The sequence below is a fragment of the Ambystoma mexicanum genome, chromosome 7q (assembly GCF_040938575.1).
Source record: "Ambystoma mexicanum isolate Mex_15411 chromosome 7q, UKY_AmexF1_1, whole genome shotgun sequence".
NCBI classification, from domain to species: domain Eukaryota; kingdom Metazoa; phylum Chordata; class Amphibia; order Caudata; family Ambystomatidae; genus Ambystoma; species Ambystoma mexicanum.
Genome location: NC_090941.1, coordinates 5,341,964 through 5,367,603, shown reverse-complemented (window position 1 = coordinate 5,367,603; position 25,640 = coordinate 5,341,964). Strand labels below are relative to the sequence as shown.

At 48.8% G+C, this 25,640-nt stretch overlaps 1 protein-coding gene across 2 annotated transcripts in view; it reads right to left on the bottom strand.

The window, feature by feature from the left end:
* The window catches only part of CRYBG3 (crystallin beta-gamma domain containing 3), a 2,312,058-nt gene that overhangs the window by 1,363,854 nt on the left and 922,564 nt on the right, over nucleotides 1-25,640 (bottom strand). The window lies entirely within an intron of this gene.

Here is a 25,640-nt window from a genome sequence, read left to right as displayed (position 1 = left end):
GTTGAAGTGCAATGAGTAAGAAAGAAGCAAATACTGTTGGGTTGATGGAATTGTGTATCCTACAATACAAGAATACTGCACTGTCTGAGTAAGAGGCAGAATACTACGATAGTATTGCACTTACTTTGTTGGATGTTGAGAGTAGGGTTCTTCTAGGTTGTATTTTCCACTTGAGACGCCACTGGCTTTCAGGATATAGGTGTTCACTGCAACTGCAAAAGAAAGAATTAAGAACATATGTTTGTTAATGGCATAGTGATTGCATTTGGAGAATACATTGTTTAAAATTGTAGGAGGATGTCTTGGCAGGAAGAGTTAGTGTGTGTGTTAAATTGGACAGCTTTGTATATGAATGGGGCCTTGAGAGCATCAGCATTTTTGGTAAAGGGGTCAGTGGTTTATTTATAAGTGTGCTTTATGAGATGCATTTTAGCAAGCGTGTGTGTTACTGTAGGACCATTTTGTTTGGAAATGGATTAGTGCAAGTTGTAGTAGGGTAAGAAAAAGGTTCGGAAAGATGTACAGATTGGAAAGGAGAATGCCTTCGTGTGTGCAATTCTATTAACTTTTCTGCAGATATATCCTTGCTACATGAGTGGAGCAATCATTTCAGTGGTTTGATTTATTTATCCCCATTTATAAATGGTACTGTTCTCAATGTAAAATAAAACATTTTGCTTTTTAAGTAATGGTGCATTCTGTGAACTGTGAAAGGTAAGTGGCATGCACCCTGATATGCATGCAATGTATATTCTTGTTATGCTTTCGTAAGATACATTCAGTTTTCCTTTTCTGTGTGCATTTTAGGAATTTTATAGGAGGTGTGTTAGTGGGGAAAGAGGTTGTAAAAATGATGAAACGAAAGAAGAGAATAACAGTTTGAACATTACAATGGGTGATATGGGTAATTGCAAACTTTCAAAGCACATAGCATTGTGATTGTCACTTGCTGATGGGTGATGGGACGAATGACAGTATGATTTTTGAGTAGGTTATAGAGGGTAAGTGGCAGGTATCCTGTTCACAGGCACTTGTAACATTGAGTTGCAAATGTACTGTACAAAAAACCTTCATACCTGTAGTTTTTGTTGATGGATGGAGATGTGGATGAATCTTAAAGCACACATTCTGAATTGTTTTACAGTACTTTTTGCTGGAGGTGTTTGCAATCATAGGAGACCTGTACTCTGAGTGTTTAACAGTAAATCTGTAGTGTTGAACAGAGATGATGGATTTAGATGTGGAGGTCTTGGAGGTGATGATTGTGTGATTGCTTACCAGTAGCCAATGAGATAGTGGTGTAAAATTAAGTGGACAAGGAAGGAGGATTGCCCCTGTCTTACGTACTGCATCTGGGGATTGTTAGCATGATTGGCATGGAAATGGGAGTTGTTCAGGGTTTGCTTAATAGGAAAGGATGGCAATACTTTGTTTCATTGCTGTGTTGGTTGTGTAGTAAAGATGGCTGGAGTTACTGTATGGATCGTGGGAGATTCATTTGTATGTGATCTGTAGAGCTATGCAAAGGCAAGAGGTTTTTCTGCAGATCTTCATTTTCAGGCGTGGAGGCTTTATGGTGCAGTGTGCCTGGCCACAATTTGCAGGTACGGCTTGTTGCTTGTAGAAATATGGCTACTTTTGGTCATCCTGATGTTTTGGTGGTGCACTGTGGAGGAGAGCATTTGGGCTACCTCAATGCTCAAAGTTTGGTTCCTGTATTGAAGTTGTTCGAGGAAGACCCAATTGTGCTTTTCCCTAATGCAAAGGTGTTTTTTCTCAAATAATACCAAGAGCACTATGAAACTATCCCAATGTCTTCAAACCCCAACAAAATGTTGCAAGATGCCTTGTTAATAGCGGCATGGATGCGGTTTTGGGAATTGCTGAGATGTCCGTTTTCTCCAATGAGAACATTGATTACCTCAGTGCGTACTACTTTACTGGAGATGGTGTTTCGTTGTCCTTCCTTGGAAATGCTAATTTTTTGGAGAATCTAAGGGATGCTTCTCAGAAGTTGATGTAAGGCAGTAAGGAGGAAAAGAAGAGAAAAACACGAAAAAAAATGGAAAAATAAAAAGTGGTTTCTTCAGTAACACTGTCAAAAAAAGGCTCTTTTCAGAGCCACCACTAAAGAGGAAATCCCCTACCCTGGGTGAAATGTGTTTCCCCCACCGTTGCGCAAAGCACAATATGTCAGCAGATACTGCGGTAGTTTGAGGATCACACGTGCCACATCCGGTGCTTTTGAGGATGGCAGGCATGGAAATGGGAGTGTGGAGGCCAGGGTATTGGTCAATATGGTTTCCTAGGTGTGGTGTGTAAGGAGAGACTGTGGCAGAAGGTCTGTTTGCAGAGAGGAGTGTAGATGGCTATGGTTATGGCTGTGTCGTTCAGGATGCAGAGTGTATGGTTTTTGAGGGACTCCTGGATACATTGGTTGGAAGTGCATGCAGAAAACTGTGGAGGGGCTGCACAGCTTGGCTTCCATCATGTGGATGTCCACTGGTATGGCGTGCGTGGAATGAAGTGGATGAATTTGGTTCCTCTTTGTGCCACTTTGGTGACGCTCGATCATCCAGACATTATTATTATTCATTGTGGAGGTAACAGTTTAGGACATGTTACCGGAATTTCTCTGCAGTTTGCGATGAAGGTGGCACTTGGGCAAGTCATGGACATGTTTGCAAACTCCCGGGTAATTTTTTCTCGCATTGCCCAGAGACAGATGTGACTGCGTTCTTGCTCATTTCGTTCGCAGATGAAGAAAGCAAGGTGCAATGTCAACAAGGCTGCTTTTGAGGGATGTTGGCATGTCCTCCTTCCACAATGAAAAAATTACGTTTCATAGCATGAACATTTTCCGCAGCAATGGAGTCCATCTTACTGATGCTGGCAATCAGCTTTTTCTGCTAAATATCCAAAATGCATTGTATTCCTTTTTGCAAGTATAGGCAGCATTTTTCCAATAGGTGCTGGCCACTTCAACCCTTCCAAAAACAAACACCACAAAAGGCTCATTTAAGAGCTGCCACTTTCTCCCTGAAACGAGTGCAATGTTTTTGACGGAGCCAACCCTCACATTATGTTGGATGTCCGCGGACTACTGTGCTGTCCACAGACCTTACAGGCTGCGCAGGGGCTTGCATCATTTCATTGGCAATTCTATTTTTGAACTGTGAAAGGTGGCTCTGAAAATATCCTTTTTTTATTTTTGTTGTTTTGTGTTTTTTTTTTTACACATGACGCACAAGGAAAGGAAGGGAGGGGAGGGTAGGGAAGGGGCACCAACCCCAGGGATAAGAAACGGCAAGTGGAGAGAGGAAGATGTTGGGTGGGCCTCACTTAGGTAGGGGGCACTCCTCCTCATGCTCCCGGACCGAAGCCTCGAAAGCACTTCGAAGTTGCTGCCCCCCGCAGTGTACCGCGTCGCAGTACATGCACAATACAGTGATCTTCAAAAGGTAAGGGTCTGCTGCAGTGGGTGTGGCCTGCAAGGCGGGTTCGGGGATCCGCTTCCCCACAGGAGGGTCCCTCGTGGTGGCAGGAGCAGATACGGAGGATGCTGCAGAGGAACTCAACCTACTGCCTTGTTCAAAGGGGACGACCCTCCAAACTGCCTCTTTGTGGTTCGACCTCCGGTGTGGCTGCATGGAGGTGGTGCCGTAGCTGTACAAGCCTGGTTTGCTGAGACTGAGTATTATGTGCATTTCACCGGGTTAGCACAAGCTTTGGGCCCATTTCCAACCATGGTAAATAGCCTGCACACCCAAGACTCATGCTGGCTGCAGGCAATGGGGAATTCCTCTACCTCATCCTCATTCTCATTCTCTTCTTGATTCCCATCTACATCACCATGCCTGTTCCCCTACCCATGTCCTTGGAAAGGTGGTGGTGAGGGTGCTGCTGGGGCAGAGGCAGTAGCAGCAGCCATGGTTGCCATTAGCTCCAAAGGTAGTACCGCACAGCAAAATTGAGCAGAAAGCAATCCTAGCATGTAGCAATCTGGAATACTGTTCTGGCACAGCAGCAAAATTATCATAGCAGAGCAGATTTCGTCAGAAAGCAATTGCAGCAGCAAGGAGCAATCTGGACCACTGCTCTTTTCTGGACAGCCAAAAACAGAATGAGGAGCAGCTCTGGGGTGTGGCCTTTTATAGGGGGGCTGGGGAGCGCTTCGAACCCGGAAGCGGGCCTAAGTGTGCAGCTCGCCATGGGCATAGTTTGGGACATCTTCAAGGGTGTAGTTTTATAGTAAAACACCTTGGTTTGCTCAAAAAAGCACTTTTTCAATGTCCGGGGGCACGGATCGTGTCCGCAAATAAGGGTCGACGCTCAGCGTGGGTGCTGTCACATGGTGACATTGTGAACGTTCTCGAATGGGACGTCTGGCCGCAGGACACCTATTGCGTGGTATACATTGTGCACATGTACATGGGTGTCCTACGGACAGGGTTGGGCTCCCCGAACTAATTAAATGTGCGACACACGTGCAGCGAACATTTCCAAACAGGCGCGATGTTCGTAGGACCCAGGAGGTTGGATGCGCATGTGCCGAGGTGTCCATCGGACATGGGTGGGTGCCTCGAACTAATCAAAGTCCCTCACTACATTTTCCAGACATGCCCGAAAGGGGCGGTGTTACGAGGACACAGAGGATGAGATACGCATACGCATAGGTGTGCACCAGACAGGTGTGGGCTCCCACAATTAATTATAGGTGCATCACAAGTTTGCAGACAGGTGTGGTGTCATAGGGACACCTCCAATTTGAATTCGGACAGGCCGGACAGGTGCAGCGTCCGTAGGACACCATTTTGCTTAATTGCGGGCATCCCTGACAGTACCACGCTCCGCATCAGGGGAGGAAGGGATTGAGGTCTCATCACAACGTCTTTCTTCACAGGGAATTTGTGGGGATGGTTAGCTGGGAAAGGGGGAAGAGGTTCGGGTGCAGGTGGGGCAGTGGTATTTTATTTTTTCCATAATATGTCCTTGTACAAAATCTTTTAAGCTGGCAAAATTGTTTAGTAATTGCTCCATTGTTGCGTCCAGGCTGTCTAGTTTTTCATTTACAGAGTCAGTTTCATTTTCTTTGCGCGTATGCCCTTGTGGAAGAGGTGCTGCTTGTGGTGCATTTTCTTCATTTCCAGTGTGTACTGTTAAAGAAAAAAATATCTGTCAGGTATATGTGAATCAATGTGTATTAACTGTCCTACTTTTCAGACTGTTGTGTACCAATGGGGTTATTATCTTCCCTCATTTCGTCATGAGGGAAATTCTCTTCCAGCCATTCTAGGGTGCTTGCCATTTCTGAGTAAAAAAAAGAAGAAATCATTTTTTTCAACTATTGTACACTGAACAAACTATGCAAATATAAAAAAACATTTAGTGTACTGACCACGTAGTAGTGCAGTTCTGCTCTCAGTACTTTGCAGTTCTTCCACTAACAGTTATTTCTTCGTTTCTATGTAAAGCAGCACTGAGGTAATTGTTGTTAAGTGCTTGCCTGTCAATGTGAGAGCCTGTGATGTCATGTGGAATGTTTGGTGATGAATGCTGTATGAAGGTTCCATCTTGTGTCAGTTGAGCCTGGGTGATGGGACCCAGTGGTTATCCTTTATGGTATCCTTATATGTAACTTAATGTAACCTGTAATAAGGTATATGTGAGAAGCTACAGAAGACCCCGAAGTCACATTATTACACTGGTGACTAGGAATATTGAACCAAAGAACCTGCACAAAGAGGAAGAAGCCAGAAGACGGCTGAGGGGCGAGCAGCTGAGGGAGAAGGAACCACTGCCCCCCAAGACATGAACTAAATCCCATCACCCAGGGGTGCAGAGCGCAAGGGACTGAGAAGTACAGAAGATAGTCCCAGAGAAGGCACAGGGCACAAATGAAGGAGAAAGGGCAGCCCAGCGAAATGCCCATGGGGTTGTGAAGATAAGAGTAAACCCAGGATTGAAGCAGGCCCCAAAAGTGTACATTTGGGCGGCAGAAGGAAAGCGAAGATGGGAAGTGAAGTCTAGCCCCGAGTGCTATGCAGGAAGCAGATGCGAATCAAAGGCAAAAGCCCAAAGAGTGCCCCCCCAATGGCAGAAGCTTGATGCAGAGGCAAAATGCAGGGGGAAGTGCTGTGAGAAGAAGCCCCAAGCCTGAGCGTAGTGCAGCATGTTTAGAGAAGCAACATTAGTGCATTCGGACAAGAGGGGCTAAAGGTGATTGAAAGCTGGTGTTGCGGTAAAAAAAAGAAAAAAAAAGAAAAAATAATCACTTTAATGAACGTTCTTGTGTAAAGTCACTGTGCTATTGATGGACATTTACTTGCACAGTGTAAGGCAGGCGACGTCCCAGCTGGGTGACGGTTGGCAGCAAGAGAAGTGTTCTGCTTTGATCCAGGTCAGAGAATGGTGATGTCACTGGGAGCTGCAGGGTACTGGCGATCGTATAGAACGTCAAGTGGATTTGCATCCGCTGCTGTTGCGCTGGCCTTACCGCTGTCATATGTGTGATGGAAGATTAAGTGAGCCTGCGTAGCGTTGGGAGTAAAGAACCCTACAATGTGATCAACGTTTGCTGGAAGCCGTGGGCATTCTAGTTTAGAAGGAAGTAAATGAGATGTGAGGCCAACTGTAAACACCTAGCCGAGTAAGAAGTGCTAAGCAGTAACGGTTTTTGAGCCTAAAGAAAAGGTTCCACATAGGAAATTATATGGGATCATGGATAGACGGTCCCATCAAGTGTGAATATTAGAAGAATGAGAAGAGTATTTGGGCACGGAAGGAACTTTCTGTTCGAGACGGAGATCAAAGGCCAGGGGAACTGCACTGTCCGATATAAGTGACTTGGTGCGGTATTTGCATTGACACTGGAAACGGAATGAAACAAAGAAGGAAAGTTTTGTTTCAAGATGCGTATCCTTTGATGTAGCGTAATCCCTTTTAGTTTGCATTTTAAAGTGGATGAATGCAAGGTGTAGAGCCGTGTGCGGTAAGGAGACATGCGAGTGCCTGAGAGTTTAAGAAACAAGTGAGAAGTGTAAAATTAACCCGTTTGAGGAATTTGCAGCAAATTGAAGTTTTAAGTGAAAAGTATTGCACACAGCTGGTCGGGCGGCGCGGCTCGGCTGAGTCTCGGCGGAGTGCTCGTGCGCCGGTTGCCCTGCGGTGCCCGTGACAGTGGACGGCAGAGTGTCACTGAAGCGAAGGTGCGGTCGGCAGCCCATTGGAGTGGGACTGGTGGCTGGCAGGGAAGCCTCGCCGAAGTGGATGAGGTGGGTGTGCGCCCCGGTTAGGCAGAAACCTGTGCAGTTCCCTTAGGGACCACTGCAAAAAGTTTAAGACTACAGGTGTTGGCAGTAAACCCAATTGGTAGCAGTCTGTACCACCCAGATTTACCTGGTAGCTGTGGATGAGCAGTCAGACTTCTCTCAAGAAGAGTTAGGCAGTATATAGAGTATACACATTAGGTACAAAAATACAGTAGCGCAAATAAACACTGACCAGAGCTTGGGTATAAAAGTATATAATTATTTATTTAAAAACACACTTGTAAAAATACACTGGCACTAATATGTCAAGCAAGTTCAAACACAGTCACTAGAAATATATACACCTCCCTGATTAATTATTCGACAAGTCTTAGGAAAAGAACACCACTTATTATCAATACAGGGGTGAGCGCTTAACCAAGATGGCACTCCAATAATTATTTAAAAAGGGAGGGAAAAGGCAGAATTAGGAAAGCACACAATACCAACACTTTTAAAAGAAAGTCTTTGCAGATAGTTCAAAAAGGAGTTGGATCAGTTCAGAAAAGTTAGTTAACAGGTCCCAGGTCACCCCAGGATAGACAGTCAAGGATTCAGGGGACACCTTGAACAGTCTGTTGCAAGGGAGACCAGGCGGGACACAGTACCTGAAATGGTGAGAAAGCTCCAGCGGGGACAGTTGTTCGTGGCAGCGGGTGCAAGTCGGTGCTTCGTCCAGGGGAAGAGAAGTTCTCGACGTGGAGGAAAGCTGGAGGTCGTTGCACTGCCAGGGAAGAAACCAGCCGCGGAGTTTCTCGGTTAAAAGGTACTACCCTTTTATTCGCGGTAGTGGTGAAGCGTGGTTATCCGGCCGCCGGGGTGCTTGGCACGGGCGATTCGACCACGAGACGATCCAGGAAGGCGAACAGAGGGCAAACTGGTTAACCCCACCAGTTCAAAGGAAGAAGACTCTCCAGGATGAAGATCTTCTCTGTCGTCGGGAAGTGGTGAGGCGGTTCAGCAGGGCTCCACCGGTGGTGTCGTCGTTGCAGGTTGGCTCAGCTTCTCCCTCTTCAGATTCTTTAGGTCCTGTGGTGATTTCTGAAGTTCGAGTCCCCAAAGCCCTGCTTTTATGCAGAAAACCCCCATTTACCAGTCCTAGCTGTCACTCAAACATGCTAAGTGGTGAGCTGGGTGGCTCACCACTGGGCCAATTACACAAGAGTGCGACTTGAGTTGCCGAGGCAACTCAGTCCAGGGTGCCTATTCCCCCCCCTCCCACACATCCTGTAGACCCAGACAGAGTGGCACCACTTTTGGAGGCTTCTGTGCAGAAGCCCGCCAAAAGTGGATCAGAGTCCTGGCAAAAAGACCCAACCGGGCAATAAATATTAAATAAATAACCCAGTGGTATCTTTATCATTGCACCAAAAAATTATAAGGCGTTTAAAATGAATGGGAAAATCCCATAGGAAATGTTCTGGTGGAATATTTAGCGTGGTAACCACTGCCACCAGCCAGAAACTCGACGAGGGGGGACTGCACAGTGTCCCCTCGAAAAACAGACCTAGGGGCAATCTAATTACCCCTACCAGTACTTCCACAATATGATGGTTTGTACTGGTTCTGTTCACAATTTAAGACTAGTAAAGTCAATGGAGACTTTACATGCCCTGGGAGACAGTAGTCAGTCCCAGGGTACGGAGTCTATTTTTGGGGGTCACTATGACACCCCTGTGTTACTGCACTGAGGGTGCTGTGTAACATACTTACCAAAAACACATGAAGCCCTATGGAGTAAAAGACCCCATAGCCCATTAAACACATTACAAAGTCAAAGGACATTCTCAAATCATGCCTAAGAGTGGGAGAAAAAGAGTCTCACTCTTAGCAGGAGAATAAAATAAACCCCAAAAATCCAGCAAAGCTGCTGGGGGACTCACTAGGTTTGGGAAATTAGCCTATACAGAGAATTCTCCCTAACAGCCCCCTGCTGCGGTGATCGTTCGGCAGGAGACCTCGGCAAGAACCAGCGGCCTGAATCCTCGGGCCGGAGGGGCAATAGAGGAGAAGATTGTAGCCGTGGTGGGGCGGCAGTGGCCAGGCCGGAGGTTGGGATCCAGCGGCGCGGGCCGGCCCTCATCTAGCTTGAGCACCCGTGCGCACCCGGCCCGGCTGGGACAACAGAGAGGTGCGGAAGCGGTGTGGAGAGTGGGGGAGGCGGATAGGATCAGCGGATCGGTGCGAGTGGCCAGCGGGGTGCAGGAGGGTGAGCGCAGGCCTGTGTGTGGTCTGCTCTTGGGGGACAACCCCTCCCCACCAGACTTTTGGAACCTGGAGCGGCGATCGTGGCCTAGGAGGGCCGTGGAGGTGGGGAGCCTTGAACTGGAGGCTCTCTGTTGATAGGGCAGAGATTAGACCTCCGGCTTGTGCACCAGTGGTCCCCTGGAGGAGCAGATACGTTATTGGAGCCAGCTGCGATGGGGCAAGAGTGCGGTGGAGGAGCCCGGCTCTGCTGAAGGACTGGGATTTGGAAGCTTTAGCAGACTGCATAGGGGGCAGGAGCTTGGTCTAGGCAGGATGGAAGAGCTGGGACCTTTGCGAGTAACTGCCTGAAAAGTGAACCGGCTTGGTACGGGCGTGGGCCGTGCGCCGTGCTTCTAGACTGCCGCATGTTGGGGCTGTGGTCAGTGGCTTCAGGACACTGGGGGTTGCATGGCGGCCGGCAGAAGGGAGGACAGCGTTTGTGATGGGCAGCAAGAAACAGACTTGCTTACCAATCACACATAGAGATAGTTCCCGGAGGGACCGGGAGGCACCTGAGGAGGAGGTGGATCCGGCCAATATGGTGCAGAGGGGGCACTCAACGGCGTCATCGAAGGGCCTCGTGAGGAACCCCCCCTCTTTGGAGTTGAACCTGATTTTGGCTGAGGTGAGATCTGGGTTTGCTGCCATTAATTCCAAGCTGGATGGCCTCACCTATGAGGTGGACAGGATGCAAGAGAGGATTGATAATGAAAGCAGCAGAACCTCGGAGGTGGAGACCAGAGTGGGGGCTCTAGAGGACTCTGCTGGTGCGACTGCGAAGGTGGTGCAAGATTTGAGGAGAGAAGTGCAAGCCATCCGGGTTAAAAATGAGGACCTTGAAGCCAGGTCACGCAGAAATAATATTAGGGTGGTTGGAATTCCAGAAACTGTCCCCCAGAGGAACCTGGAAGAGTTTATGGAGAAGTTCATAAAGGATGTTCTGCAGGGGCCGGCTTTATCCTCACAATTTTTAGTTGAGAGGGCACATAGAATAACGCAGGTGGTACCGAGACCGGGGCAGAATCCGATGCCAGTCATTGCTAAAGTACTTAATTACTGTGACCGAGATGCTATATTGAGACGGGCTAGGGAGCTTGGGACCTCATGTATGAGAATGATAGAGTATCCTTTTACCCCAACGGTCCAGAAAGCCTGCATGTCGTTTGCAGCTGTAAAAAGGAGGCTGCGTGAGCGGGGCCTGCAGTACTCCATGCAATACCCATCCAAACTTAGGGTGCAACATAACGGGAGAGCGTATTTCTTTATTTCTTTACAGACGTGCCTGCCGCACATGAATTTATTGAGAACTTGCCGTGTCGAGATAAGGGACCGGGAGAAGGTCCGTCAGGGTCTGCTTGAGGAGATGGGCAAGCAGGCATATCTGCGCCAAGGAAACGCGGTCAGGAGACAATGGTTAATTGGGACTCCCACCCTGGAGAGTCAAGCTGGAACATAGCTAACTATGTACCTAGTCAGTCCAGTGGCTTGCTCGAATGCTTTTTTTTTTCTACGCTTTTGTTGGTTTGATCCTCCTCTGCTGTTAGAGAGAGACCGGCCGCTTGGAGAGTGGTGTCCGGTGCCCCCGGGCAGTGGCCCATGTTATTGGGTAAAGGGTATTGCTGGGGGGGAGGGTTGTTCACTGCATGTTGGGGTGGGGCAGTGTGGGAGGGGGCTGGGGGAGATGGGGTTTGGGTGCTTGTTAAATGCCCGGTTGGCAGGGGTGGGTTGTTGGAAAAGGTTCACATTGCATCAGCCGGACCGTGGTATTTTATTGGGCAGGGCCTCCTGGGCAGGGCATGGTGGCGCATTAAGTTGCTTTGGCTTGAGTCATGGTGTATAAGGTGTTGAGCTGGAATGTGCAGGGGCTGAATGACCCGCGCAAAGCTAGAAGGGTGGTGCAGTACTGTGTGAGACATGGTGCCAAAATCGTTTTGTTGCAGGAAACCCACATTAAGGGAAAGGGAAATGAAGGGGTTGCCCGCGGGTGGGGTAAATGTAAGTTCTATACCACCTATTCCTATTCCTTCGGCGGGGGTAATGACCCTGATTCATAAATCGTTGGGGTTTAGGGTCAGTGGGACCGAGGTTGATTAAGCCGGAAGATATGTTATTGTTTCAGGGTGCCTGGGGCAGACACGGTTGACGCTGATTAACGTATATGGCCCGTATGTGGACGATCCAAGTTTCTATGAATGCCTTCTTGAAAAATGTTTAAAATACCGCGATATCTACATTTGGTGGGAAGGGGATTTGAATGTCATTTTAGACCCGGAGCTGGACTCCACGGGGGAGAGGAAGAGGCGCACGAGGGCGGCAGAAGCAGTGCTGGGGGCTATGGATGTTCTTGCACTGGGGGATGTGGGGGATGTGTGGAGGGTGCTGCATCCGGGCCTGGCAGGATATTCACACCATTCTACGGTATACAACACGTCAACTAGGATAGATTATATACTGGGCTGTGCCCAGGTTATTAGATGCACGGTGGGGTGTGAGATGCTGCCTAGGACATTGTCGGATCACTCGCCGGTTTTGTGGTCATTGGACTTGGGGGATCCGTTGCCTAGGCCCAGGTGGAGGTTTAAGCCTGCAGCACTGCTAGACATTGCCTTTAAGAGTGATATACACAGCTTGATTAAGCGTTACTTTCAAGAAAACTTTGACTCGGTGCAGAGCAAAGGAGTACTTTGGGAAGCGTTCAAGGTGGTGTTGAGAGGGGGGTGCTTGTCTGTGGAGCTCGGAGTGTTGAAGACAATACGGAGAGACCTAAATTCAGTGGAGATGGAGATTAAGCAATGGGAGGAGGAGGTGGTGAGCACCGGGTCAAAGCAAATCACTGTCCAAGCTGAAGGAAGGCTGGATAGGTTTAAGGTGCTGGCGGATAGGGAAGTACAGTACTTTGCGAGGCCTGCTAGAGCTCGTACATATGGCGAGGAGGGGAGGCCGGGTAGATATTTGGCGGACCTGATTAAAGGGGAGTGGGGTGTTGGGGATATAGCGGCAGTGAGGTCTAGAACTGGAGGGGTCCTGGTGAAGCCATGTGAGATTGCAGGGGAGTTCCGCTCATTCTACAAATCTTTGTATGCCGCGAGGGTTACGCCCTCGGGTCCGGTGTTGCGGGATTATATTGAGGGCGCAGCACTTCCCAGATTTGATTCAGTGGCGGTGGAGTCTCTTGCCAGGCCTATAACAGTGGAGGATGTGCTGGGCGCGATAAAGGAGCTTCCTACTGCAAGGGCACCCGGCACGGATGGAATCACGGCCGAATTCTATAAAGAATGGGGCCCCGAGGTGGCCAACCATATGTTGGGAGTGTGGGAGGAGGGGATGGACAGGGGTCTGCTCCCCCCCACGCTTCGGTAAGCTGCTATTACGTTGATTCCAAAGCCGGGCAAAGACCCTCTTGACTGTGCGTCATACCGGCCAATATCTTTGATAAATTTGGATAACAAGATATTTGCAAAGGTCCTGGCGGATCGACTTTTGCCATATGTTGCACAAAAAGTGCATAGGGACCAATCCGGATTTATCCCGGGGCGGTCGACATCGCTAAACCTTGGGAGCTTGTTCGCGATTCTGACACAAATAGACACCGGGACACAGGCAGTGGCGGCGTTGCTGGATATGGAGAAGGCATTTGACTCCGTGGAATGGGAGTATCTATTTGAGGTGTTGGTATGGGTGGATACTCCTCCGTGTTTTGGGAATGCTGAGAAACTGCTGTATGCGGGATGTAGTGCTCAGATACGTGTGAGTGGGGTGTGGTCACAGCGGTTTTGGCTTGGGAGAGGGATGAGGCAGGGGTGCCCGCTTTCCCCTTGCTTTTTGCGGTGGCTATAGAGGTATTAGTGGGCAGGCTTTGTAGGCTACATGGGCATTGAGGGCCGGGCATGGGTGGACCGAGGGACTTGATCTCACTATACGCAGATGATGCCATCATTTTTATACAGAATCCTGAGGCCAATCTAAAGTCCCTGGTGCAGGAAGTGGCAGAGTTTGGCGATTTTTCTAGTCTCCATTTGAACCGAGCGAAGTCCTCCCTATTTCCCTTGAATGAGGCAACTGCCCCTCCATTCAGCACGGCGGGGTTCGGGTGGGAGCAGGATTCAGTTCCATACTTGGAAGTGGTAGTTAGTAGCAATGCGCAGTCCCTGCTTGAATTAAATCAGAGAGAATACTTGAGGTCATTGAGAGTGAAAATAGATAGGTGGTGTAAGTTTCCTCTCTCTCGCTGATGAGTCGAGTGGCTATTGCAAAAAATGGTGGTTGTCCCCAAGTTTTTGTATTTGTTTGCAAACATACCAGTCTGGCCAGGGAAGGAGTATTTTCGGGAGGTGAGGTCCCAACTGATTCGCCTGGCTTGGTATCCCAAAGCTCCGAGGATAAATTGGGAAACCAACTCTGCCATGGGAGGGGTTGAATAGGAGCCCCGGGTATTGAGGCATACTTCTTGGTGGCACAGCTGTCCTTTGCTAGGTACTGGGTGTGGAAGGGGCGTGGGCCGTCGCATTTACATATAGAGAGGCTTGGTACACCCGTACTCATTGCAAGGTCCCCTGGTTATTGGGAGAGTGGCCGACAAATGTAGGTTTGACTCAGTGGCATGCACGGTGCATGCTTGAAGGCGGGTTTTGAAAACGATAGGGGTGGAACGCCCATTCGATCCGGGTATCCGATTATGGCTGATTGAAGATTTGGCACCAACGTGCAATAAATCCATAATGGGAGGATGGTGGGAGGTGGGGACTGAAAGGTTGGGAGATATGTACCCGGAGGGGAGGATCTTGTCCTTGGAGGCACTGGGGGGCATGTTGGGCGCTGGACCTCAGCTTACCTTGCAGTATTACAAGATGAGAGCAGCCTTTAAGGCGTGGTCACCGATTTTTCCAGAGATCCCTCGAACGACGCCCCTGCTGCATTACATACTTAACTCCCAGGGATGTAGAGGGGTGGTATCGGCGCTATATAAAATGATAATAGCAGATACGCACCGGGATCCCCCCGCGTGCAAGGTGCAATGGGAGCGTGACAGCGGGGTAACCCTTGGAGATCAGCAGTGGGGGAAAATATGTGCAATCACGCATACTGGGGCGTTCAGCTCTAAGCTGCAGTTGATTCAACTCAAGACACTCCACAGGGTGTCTGTTTCACCAGCGTGGACGCATAAGTTTGATGCAACGAAGTCTGCCGCCTGTCCGAGGTGCAGAGAGGAGCAAGCTGATATAATCCATATGCTATGGGAGTGTGCTGTTCTTGACCCTTTCTGGAAGGGGGTCTTCAAGGTTGTCTTGGATATATTGGGGGTGAATGTCCCGCGAACGATGTTATGTGGGTTGTTGGGATGGTACCCGGGTATACCCATAAAGAGTGGTAACCTTTTGACATCCTGCATGATTGTGGCTAGAAGATGCATTCTTATGAAATGGACACATTTCTCCGCCCCAGAGGTGAAAGTGTGGCTGAAGGACCTACTCAGGCTGTATGATACTGATAAAGACTATGCTGCCTTGTGTGGGCTGCAGAATAGGCCCAAGGACATATGGGGCCCTCTGACGGCGTATTTGTTGACAAGAGAAGAAGACACAGATGATGGGGGGTTGGAAGGGGCCACCTCGGCAGTCAGTGTCCAAAGCAGAGGGGGTGTGATTGATTAATCTTTAGAGGCGCCGAAAAGATACTAAAGGCAATGTGGGGGTTACTGCTGTTCTTTAATGTGATGGGCTTGTAACTTGTGGTCGGGAAATTACTGGGGTGGGGGATGTTAATGTGAACCAGTTAATAAAAGTTAATAAAGAGATGTTTAAAAAAAAAAAAAGTGTGCAGTCAAGTTAGTTGTAGGGATAGCGTCTTAGTCAGTGTGTAATTGTAGGGATAGCGTCCCGAGTGTGAAGTAGTGATAGCGTCCCTTTTGAAGTATAGGGATAGCGTCCCATTGAGAGAGTAGGGATAGCATTGCATTTGGAGTATAGGGATAGCATCTCAGTTGAGGGATAGCGTCCCATTTGAAGTATAGGGATAGCCTCCCATTAAGAGAGTGGAGACAGTGTCCCAGTAGTGGTGGGACAGCGACCCTCATTGAGTAAAGTATAGGGATAGCGTCCCAGTTGAGGGATAGCGTCCCATTTGGAGTATAGGGATAGCGTCCCATTGTGAGAGAAGGATAGCGTCCCACTTTAAGGTGTAAGGATAGCATCCCGTTTAGAGAGTAGGGATAGCGTCCCACTCAGTGGGAATGGTAGGGCTAGCGTCCCAGTTGAGGGATCGTGTCCCATTTTGAGTATAGGGATAGCGTCCCATTGAGAGAGGGATAGCATCCTGCTTTAAGGTGTACGGATAGTGTCCTGTTTAGAGAGTAGGGATAGCGTCCCACTCAGTGTGTATGGTCCCATTTAGGTCTTGGGATAGCGTCCCAGCGGTTTTTGAGTTGTATCTCAGTAAAACAATGCACGGTATGGATGTTTCGTGTGAGCTTCTCATGTCGGTGTTCCCTGCGTTAGTGTTGCGTCTGGAAAGGAGAGGGATGGGGTGTGTTGCGCTTCTCGTGTCTGTGCGTCATTGGAAAGGAAGGGGATGTGTTGTGGAGTGCTTGTATGTGGTGTTGTGTGCCTCATGTGGATGTGTGTTTGTGAAAAGGAAGGAGATGTGTTCTGAAGTGCTTGCCTGTCAATGTGAGAGCCTGTGAGGTCATGTGGAATATTTGGTGATGAATGCTGTATGAAGGTTCCATCTTGTGTCAGTTGAGCCTAGGTGATGGGACCCATTGGTTATCCTTTATGTTATCCATATATGTAGCTCAATGTAACCTGTAATAAGGTATATGTGAGAAGCTACAGAAGACCCTGAAGTCACATTATTACACTGATATTGTTGGAAGCAGACGTTATTTCTCTTGTTGGTGCATTCCATTACGGTGCATACCCTATGCATTTGTTCTGTTCCTTTCATAGGTACAGAGTTTGTAGACCTACTGTATTTTTCATTGTAATTCACGTATGTGGTGCAGTTTGTATATGTTCAGTGCCTTTGCTGCATGGTACAACAATGTAAAAGAACCCCTGACCTTTTGAGCAGTTTGGATGCTAGCTGATGTCCACGAACAGACGCATAGCGCGGAGACTCAGGGGCTATCAGCATGGGATAAGGGGGTTCCGTATGTTGTATGGTACATCTATACAAATTAAGGGTATTCTGTTGAAAAGCTATGCAATTCAGTGAAAAGGGACAATACAGTTACTTTGCACTAATAACAACCTATCCATATTATGGTTACAAGTAAAACTGAAAAACCCCAAAAATTCGCCAGTTATGGTAAGCTAACCAACCAAAACCCACGCCACCACTCTGCACGGCAAGGACTAACACCCATGGCATCAAAGATGACAATGAGTTGTGATTGTTGAAATTTGACAGTTAAAAGAAAATCCTATACCGTGGACACATGTTTCATAACTCATTCTACCACGTGTCAATTTTACAGTGCGGTCTAAGAATTATGTGTCTGAAATATTGTGTGAGAAGTTCTGTGAATTAGAAATCTAGACCCAACAAAGCCTGCACCAAAATGAGTAGGAATCTTAATTCAGCCTTAGGCTTGAAGGAGACCTTTACCTCTTTGCTACATGACCCAAAATGTGAATAGTGGAGTAAAACACTCAAAAAGAATCTGAGGCAGCTATGCATCATGGACATAGCACAGGGACAATGTGGTAGTATTGGAAGCAAGACCACGCAGAGCAACAGAGGTTCAAATCTGCGCTTAGAAACCGAACTTGTATAAGAGATCAATAAATAAAATAAAGAAATGTCTTTTTGGGAGCCTCAAGTGTACTTCAAGTTTCTCTACAGGCAATGGCCATTATTTGAAAAACTTACAACTCCAAGAATCTATTGGCGATGGCAACCAAGTTTTGTTATGGCCTTATTCTGCTCATAGCTTTTTTCCTAGCTCTTTCAGCCATCATCATTGCAGCCAGTTATGTGCTGTAGAAACTGTTTAAGAAACCACCTGGAACCTTTACCCACTCAACTGAAGTATGATTTGTGAAAATCATTACCTCCAGACAGAACATTTGGATGTGGGCACAAACGCAAGTGAGGTCAGGCATGCTCCTTGATCCCAGCTCCAATAAGGAACTTAAAAATAATTATGAACATTTACTGCCTTAAACTTGGAGGACCCCAATGTGCACCCCTAAGACATGTTAATAAAATGTTTATCTCACATGCTGATTTTTGTACACTAAACCCTTAAGTTGCATTTAGATTATATGTTTCCACAATTTTAAATAACACTTTATATAGGTCTTGGTTTTTCCCTCTTGACTGCTTTTAACTGTGGCTGCTGTTTCTTTCATGGTATAGAACCTCTCGCAACTTGAAACACTGAGCTTGACTAAGGCAACAAAATTAATAATTGTACCTCAAGGAGCCCTAGTTATTTCCCATGGCTGTACTCCAAAACTAGCTGGGTCAGGGATTTTGCAGACACTCAGGAAGAGGGAATTAAACCTCTATCTCCACTTCCCTGTTCACCCTGCTCATTGGTTTTCCCAGAGAACTAGTCTTTATGAACGCATCGAATAATCAGCTCCAATATCAATATTACAGAGCCACCAGAGTTAAGTGTATACAACTGAAACAACTGTAATAAGCTGTTTCACACAATTTGAATTTGCAGTGAATTTATCATTCAACTATTAGTGAGGCAGTAGCAACCCTTCTTATATGACGGTTTCCAAATGTTTTTACCACCTTATGACCGTTTTGTTTAGATTACTTTCACATTCAATGGTGTGCTTGGTTCCTGCAACATATGTTGTGTGTTTGGTCCTTTTAGGTTGTGCAGTTATTTTTTTTATAAATATGTGTTATTTTAAAAAGGAGAGTTTTCATTTTACAATGAGTGACTAGTACAAATGCAGAGTATTTCATCGCATATATGTTCATAGTAATCCATACTATTTTATAAAGTCTAAATGAAGGTTAAACAGATTAGATAAATAGTGGTTCTGTATTTAAGATAAAGCAGCAGTTCTAAAAAGGTTTTAAAATACATTTTACCAGTGGAATAACACTGCCATGACAGTACAAATGCCAATGAAAATAAACGTGTGTCCATTATAACTAATGTTACAAGTTTCACTTTGACGATTAGAATGGTGATAAGTTGAAATTAGTTTACCTTAATGACAAGCGTGTTGATGGGTACATACTTTGGATGCATTATTAACTTTCTTCAGATATGTGTTTTTTGCCTATCAGTTCAACTTCATCAACACGAGTTTGAACAAGGATATAACGTGGTGTTGATCATTTTAGTGAAAGGCAGCAAACACCAATGGAAATTGGGAAACCAATATTGCATTAGTATATTTCATTTAGCACGTGGTCCAAGATCAATTGATAGCAAGGGGAATTAGAAGGGGTTTATATCGGACTTCTAATTGGAACAGTTTGGTTCTAGCTAATTACAAAATTAGACTGAAGGCCATAGACCCTATAAATCTAAACATTTGCCAAGGATAGAAAAACTTCCCTCGGCCCTCTTTTTTTTTTGTTATAACTTCTTTTGATTGGTTTTACAACATAGAAAGAAATAAAAGAACATTCCCCAACTTCCCCCCATCTCTCCCACCCCCCAAAGGCAGCACCGATGTGTCCGTAGTTCATTAAGACCATGAACCAAAACTTCCAAGTGACCAACTTGCAACAGAGAAACAGTGTCCCCCATCCCAGCCCCCTCTCCCCCTCCCTGGTACGGCTCTTCCTTGACCATAGTCCGTTGCCTTCACAGAGCCGTCGCCGACACTTACTGCAAATCAAGTAGACGCTGGCGCTGGGGCCGCCAGCCAATTCGAAAGTCATCCTTAAGGAATAGCATGGTTTCCTCACATTCTCCTGCAAAAGACTAATTTGTTGTCCTTCACGTACATTGCCCATTCGAGGGCCACGATTTCCCAAAGTTTCTGCAACAAATCTGGGAGAACCGGTACCTCCCTGCTCCTCCATCTCTGTGCTATTACTGACATAGCAGCCAATGTCAAAATCGCTCTTGCCTTCCCCCGGGATTTAATCTCCCCCCCACCTGCGCTTCGCTCAACTCCCAATAGGGTCTCCTCTGGGGGCCTACTGCCTCCCAGACCGAATGCTTGCTCCTGAGCCCTCTGAACCTCCGTCCAAAAAGACCAGATTTTTGGGCATAACCACCAGATATGTTGCGCCGTTCCCTCCTCCCCACACCCTCTCCAACAGTTCCCAGAGGTATTAGGGTACATCTCCTTAAGACGGGCCGGTGTGTAATGCCACCCAAACAGAATCTTATACCACATTTCTTGCAGTTGGGAGGGTTTAACCAGTTTGGGGATTTTCCTCCATAATCTTTCCCACTCCTCCCGCCCAATGGACCTGCCCAGTATCTGTTCCCACCTCTGCATATATTTCCATGGGCTCCTGCCAGGTGTTTCGTCCAAGATCTTGTATAGGTTAGATATCAGACCTTTGGATCCATCATCCGAGAGGAGGAACCTCTCAAACCGCGTTTTCTCCCTGGTTGCGGCGTGTTTGTTCACAGGATTCAAAACCCAGTGGCGTAGCTGCGCATATCAAAGCCTCTCCCCCTCCTTCACTCAAAACTCCCTCTTACATTCCTCAAAGGAAAGAATCTCCCCCGCTAAACATATCTCCCAGCCACCTACATCCACCCTCCTGCCATTTTCTTAAAGGCACCTCGTTCCATCCCTTGGGTAAACTCCCCATTGCCGAACAAAGGTGTAAAGGGAGAAGGAAAAGTTGTGATACCCTTATGCTTCACCAATCTGTCCCAGTTCTCCGCCATTAATGATGTGATGGTACTTTCGTACAGATGCCTGGGCCTATGCTGTTTCGGGAGCCACAGGACCTCGGCCAGACTGCGGTGCGCCACTGCTCTGTCCATTGCCACCCATTGCTTATCCTGTGTGACCTCACCCTCCCGCAACCAATCCCTAACGACCCGTAATTGCGTCGCCTCGTAATATCATTGAAAGTTATGCAGTGCAAAAACCCCCCTCCCGCTTCGGAGCCATCAACCGTTGCCTACTGACCCGTGGTTTTTTCCCGTCCCACAAAAAATCTTTAGTTAGCAAGTCTAGTTTCTTAAAGAAGACCGTGGAGACTGCCTGTGGTATTGCCTGGAAAAGATACAACAGGCGTGGGAGAGTTACCACTTTAATAGTTACCACCCTGCCTAGCCACGAGATCGGGAGGTTCCTCCACCTGCGGAAATCCCGCTCTATATCCTTTAACAGTGGTAGGTAATTAGCTCGATACCAGCCTGCCAGAGTCGAAGTTATTCTCACCCCTAGGTATCGGATTCCCTCGGGCTCCAAAGTAAAGGGGTAGCCCCCCTTAGGGTTTCTTGCTCCTCCCCCTTTATAGTTAGGCTCAAGAGTTCCGACTTCATAAGATTAATTTTAAGACCAGAAGCCTCACCAAAGGCCTCCAACAATTCCCTGCTCGCTCGGATGGCCTCCACTGGGGCCGTTAAAGTTAGCAGGAGGTCGTCTGCAAATGCTGCCACCTTTTGTTCCACCCCCCCGAATGGGATACCCTTAATCCCCTCTGCTTCCCTAATTGCCTGCAAGAGGGGATCCAGATAGATTGCTTAAAGCATAGGGGACAGGGGACAGCCCTGCTTAGTACCCCTGCTCACTCTGAAAGACCTGGACATAGCTCCGTTCACTGCTATCCTTATGCTAGGTGTCTGGTAGTTCGCCTGTACCATATGTAAAAAATTGCCCCCAACGCCCAACTTCCTTGAACAGGAAGGACCACTCCACGCGGTCAAAAGCCTTCTCCGCATCCAGAGACAGAAGGACCGCGGGAGTGTTGCTTCTGTGAGCCTTTTCCACCAGATGGGACACCCTCCGTATGTTATCCGCTGTCTGCCGACCCTTTATAAACCCCGCCTGATCCGGATGAATCAGATCTGGAAGGACGACCTCCAGCCTAGCCGCCAGCACCTTCGTGAAGATCTTGGCGTCGATATTAATCAACGCGATAGGCCTGTAGGACGTTCGCTCCTCCGGATTCTTATTGGGCTTCAAGATAAGAGATAGCCTGGCCTCTTCCATGGAGGGGGTTATTGTCCCTGCGACCCCAAGCGTATTAAAAAGGGTAGTTAGCTGTGGGACCAGAACGCTTGCAAAGGTTTTTATAAAAAGCCGCAGTATAGCCGTCTGGGCCTGGAGCTTTATTCAAAGGAAGACCCCTGATCACCTTCAGTACCTCCTCTTCCCTGATCTCCCCGTCCAACCACTCTGCAGCCTCCTTCCCCAACCGTTCCAACTCAACCTTCTCTAGGAACTCTTCCTGCAGACTATCCTGAGGGGTCTGCAACGTATACAAAGTTTCGTAGAAAGACACCAAGGCCTCTCGTATCTATCTCCCCAGCCTCTGACTCTTTTCCCTGAATCTTTCTTTTAGGCCGTGATCACATTTTTGGATTTCGCTCCCCTGAGTAACCGCGCAAGGAGAGTATGTGCTTTGTTTGCCTTGGTTTAGAAATGTTGGCACACCCTCAAAAGAGCCCCCTCTGCCCTCTTGGTCCTAAGGATCTCCAACTGACCCAGTGTTCTACGATATTCCCTCATTGCGAGCCTAGACGGGGTCACTCCCGCCTTCCGCCTTGCCAATTCGACTTCCTCTCCCAGTCGCGCCTCGAGCACCTTCAATTGCCTCTCCCTGTGAGTCGCCGCCGCAACTAGTTCCCCCCTCAGCGTAGCCTTAAAGGCGTCCCATCTGACCTCTTCTCTTGTGTCCCCCCTTTGGTTTATGAGGAAGAAATCCCTAATCTTCTCCTCGATCTCCTGTCCGATTATCGGGTCCCTAAGGAGATGTCCTGGGTACCTCCACGTCCAAACCCCTCTCTCCCTGGGCCCTAGGTCCATAATCATAGATACCACCTTATGATCCGCTGTGCCAATTGGGCCCATCACCACCTCTCGCACCCGACCCATCAGGCTCGAGGATACCCAGATGTAGTCGATTCTAGATTGGGATCCATGGAACCCTGACAGGAAGGTGTAACCTTCCTCCTCCCCCTTAATCTCCTGCCACACATCTCTCAGCCCTGCTCCGTGAATCCTATCTATTAAATCCATAGACATCTCTGCCCCCCCTCTCCTATCAGGGTGTCCTGACCGGTTCCGACGTTTTTTCTAGGCTATATTGAGGTCAATAAGATGATTTGGCCCCGGGCATTATCCTCTAGTTTGTTCAGGACACACTTCAAAAAGTGCTCTTGGCCCACGTTTGGTGCATAGACTACTGCTACAGTATAAGGACTACCCTGGTACAACCCCATAGCTATTATGTACCTGCCCTCCTTGTCCCATAATACCACAGAGATCCTAAGGCCCACTGAGGTTTTGATGGCTAATGCCACTCCCCCAAAATCTGGTCAAATCCCCGTAATTTAAGGCGCCCCTGGTCTTTAGGTCTTTAGGTCTAAGGTGTGTCTCCTGCAGCCCCATAATGTCTGGATTCTCTTTTTATGTAAATTGTTCTAACGTTTTCCTCTTAAGAGTGGTGTTTACGCCCCTCACATTATACATTAGCCACTTTCGCATGGGGTGAAATATTTCGGCAATCTGAATACTCTATGATCACCTGCGACGCCATCAGCCTGAGTCATCAGGTGCCGATGCCTTACAGCCATCCCCCTCCCTGGGTCCCCCACACCTCGCATGTCGTTGAGTAGAACCTCTGCCCACTTGGCCTTGATCCATGTTCCCCCCCATCTGCTGCCCTTCCCCCCCCTCCCTCCCCGCAAGCCACCCCTCCGAATGGCGTGCCCTTCCCGCCTCCCTCACACCCCCCTCTTCGGGTAAACCCACCCTTTCTGATTCAGAGATGGATGCCCCCCCCGCCAATTTCACCCATTAGTGGCCCACCACTCTTAAAGCAAACTGGAATTTAGGGTCCTTCTTGTGCAGATCCTCCCACCTCCCCTGAGCTTTTCTTGTTGGTTTCCGTAGATGGCTTATTATTTAGCTTCGCTCTCCTTCTCTTCTCTCCCACTGTTTACCAGGCCCAAGGCCTTGATTCTGGGCCAGTTACTGCCCCCCTCCTCCCCGATCCCGCAGGAGTATCCTCCAAGTCTAAGGTGCAGCATGCTCGCTCCTTCCTGTATTGTAGTTATGCGCCTCTGAACTCCTTCCCACTCGAACAAGAGACCAAATGGAAAAGTCCATCTATACTTAATCCCTTTCTCATTCAAAGCTTTGAGGACTGGACCCATTTGCCGCCTCTTCGTAAGCGTACTGCTTGCTAGATCCTGGAATAGGGCTATACCCTGCCCATGGTATTTGATGGGTTCTTGTCTCCTCGCCTCCCGGAGGACTGCTTCCTTTTGGGCATACCTAGTAAATGCTGCTAAAACATCTCTGGGCCTTGATTGAGATCCTGCGTTACCCCTGCCAACTATGTGGATGCGGTCGAGCTCAATCGCCTCCGGTGGCGTAATCCCCAAAATCTCTGCGAAGATGGATTGGGCTACTCCTTTTAAGTCTTTATCCTGGACAGATTCTGGAAGCATTTTGATTCTGATGTTGATTCGACGGGATCTATTTTCCATATCCTCCATCGGGATCTCCAGATTGTGCGTGGCTGCGTCGAGCCTCTCAATTGCTTCACTACTGGCCGTCACCTCTTTATCCAGATCTTGCAAGCCTCTCTCCAGAAAATCTGTCCCCTCGCCCTGCTGCCGCAGCTCCTGCTTTATTTCCCCCATTGCCGCGTTTAGGTCGGACCTGAGGAGCTGAAATTGTTCCTGGAAAGTCTTTGTTAAGCTAGTGTGCAAAGTGTGGACCTCCCCCCTGAAATCCTGCCTCGACATCGTAGCTGTGCCAACCTCTTCTGGCAGGGAGACATTCCTTGCCAGGTCCTCCCCCCTTTGATCTGATCAGGCCCCTCGCCTCCTGCATCTGCCAAATGGTAGGAAGGGTGCCGGGGCCTCGCCGAGCGCTGACTGCGCCCTCCCACTTTTGCCTTTGCTCTTCGTGGTCATGTTAACAGAGGGGTCAAGTGCGTGGCACACCGCCAATCCCACCAAATGCTCACAAGCAGGTGACCAAGCGTCCCTTCTTAAATTCTGACCTCGATTGCCGGGATCTTTTAGCCTACCAAGTTAATGTTCCACCTTCAGTGGGTTACAGGGAGACTCACCAATCTCAATGGCCATGCAAGGAAAGCCTCTCCAAATTGTGCGGAGCACTCGCACACGTCCAACCCAGGAGGCCAGGAACTCAGACAGACCCCCGGGGCCAGGGAGCCAAAATCTCTTGCAGGCCTGAACCCCTTGCAGATCCTCAAGATGGAGCTCCCACGAGACTCCGCCGCAGGCGCCCCCCCTCCCACTCGGGGGCACTCTTCTCAGTGCCCAGGGGAAGCACACCAACCTGCTCCTAAGAAGGTCAGTCCGCCTGCCATTGCAGGGCCTTCCTCCGGGCGGCTTCCCCCTCCACGGGGGAAAGGCACCGAACCGGCGAGGCCCAGACAGCCACAGGCTGCCCACTGCCTCCTGTGCGGGGCCCGCTCTGCCGCTCCCCACGGTATCGCCTCTGATGCGGGAAGCGCCAGGTGGCGCCCCTTCTCCAAGCTGCGTCTGTCTCTGCTCAATCGGATCCTGCCGGCACCCGCTGGACACCCACTGTCCATGTGCCGGGCCCGCCCGAGCCCCGGACTGCCTCCCGGGGAGCCCGGCCATGCCGCCCTCCGCCACCTTTGTTCGGCGCGGACCGGGCTGCCCACGCTTCCTTCACCACCCAGGCTCAAGGCGGGCCACTCCACCCTTGGCCTCTCAGGCCCTCAGTCTGGGGTAAGCCTCATCCCGGCGAGCCCTGTGTAGGGCACAGCTGTCCTCCACACGCGTCTCCGCCTCACCAGCGGGTGCTCCGCAGCTCCCGCAGCAGTCCCCCTTGTCCTGGCGCCGCCCACCGACAAGCATCCGCGTGTGCCAGGAGCTCGTAATTGCCTCCACTCCCAGGACCAATGCTTCTCCTGTCACAATGGCACCCCGGAGCCCAGATTTCAGCTCCAAAGCTCACT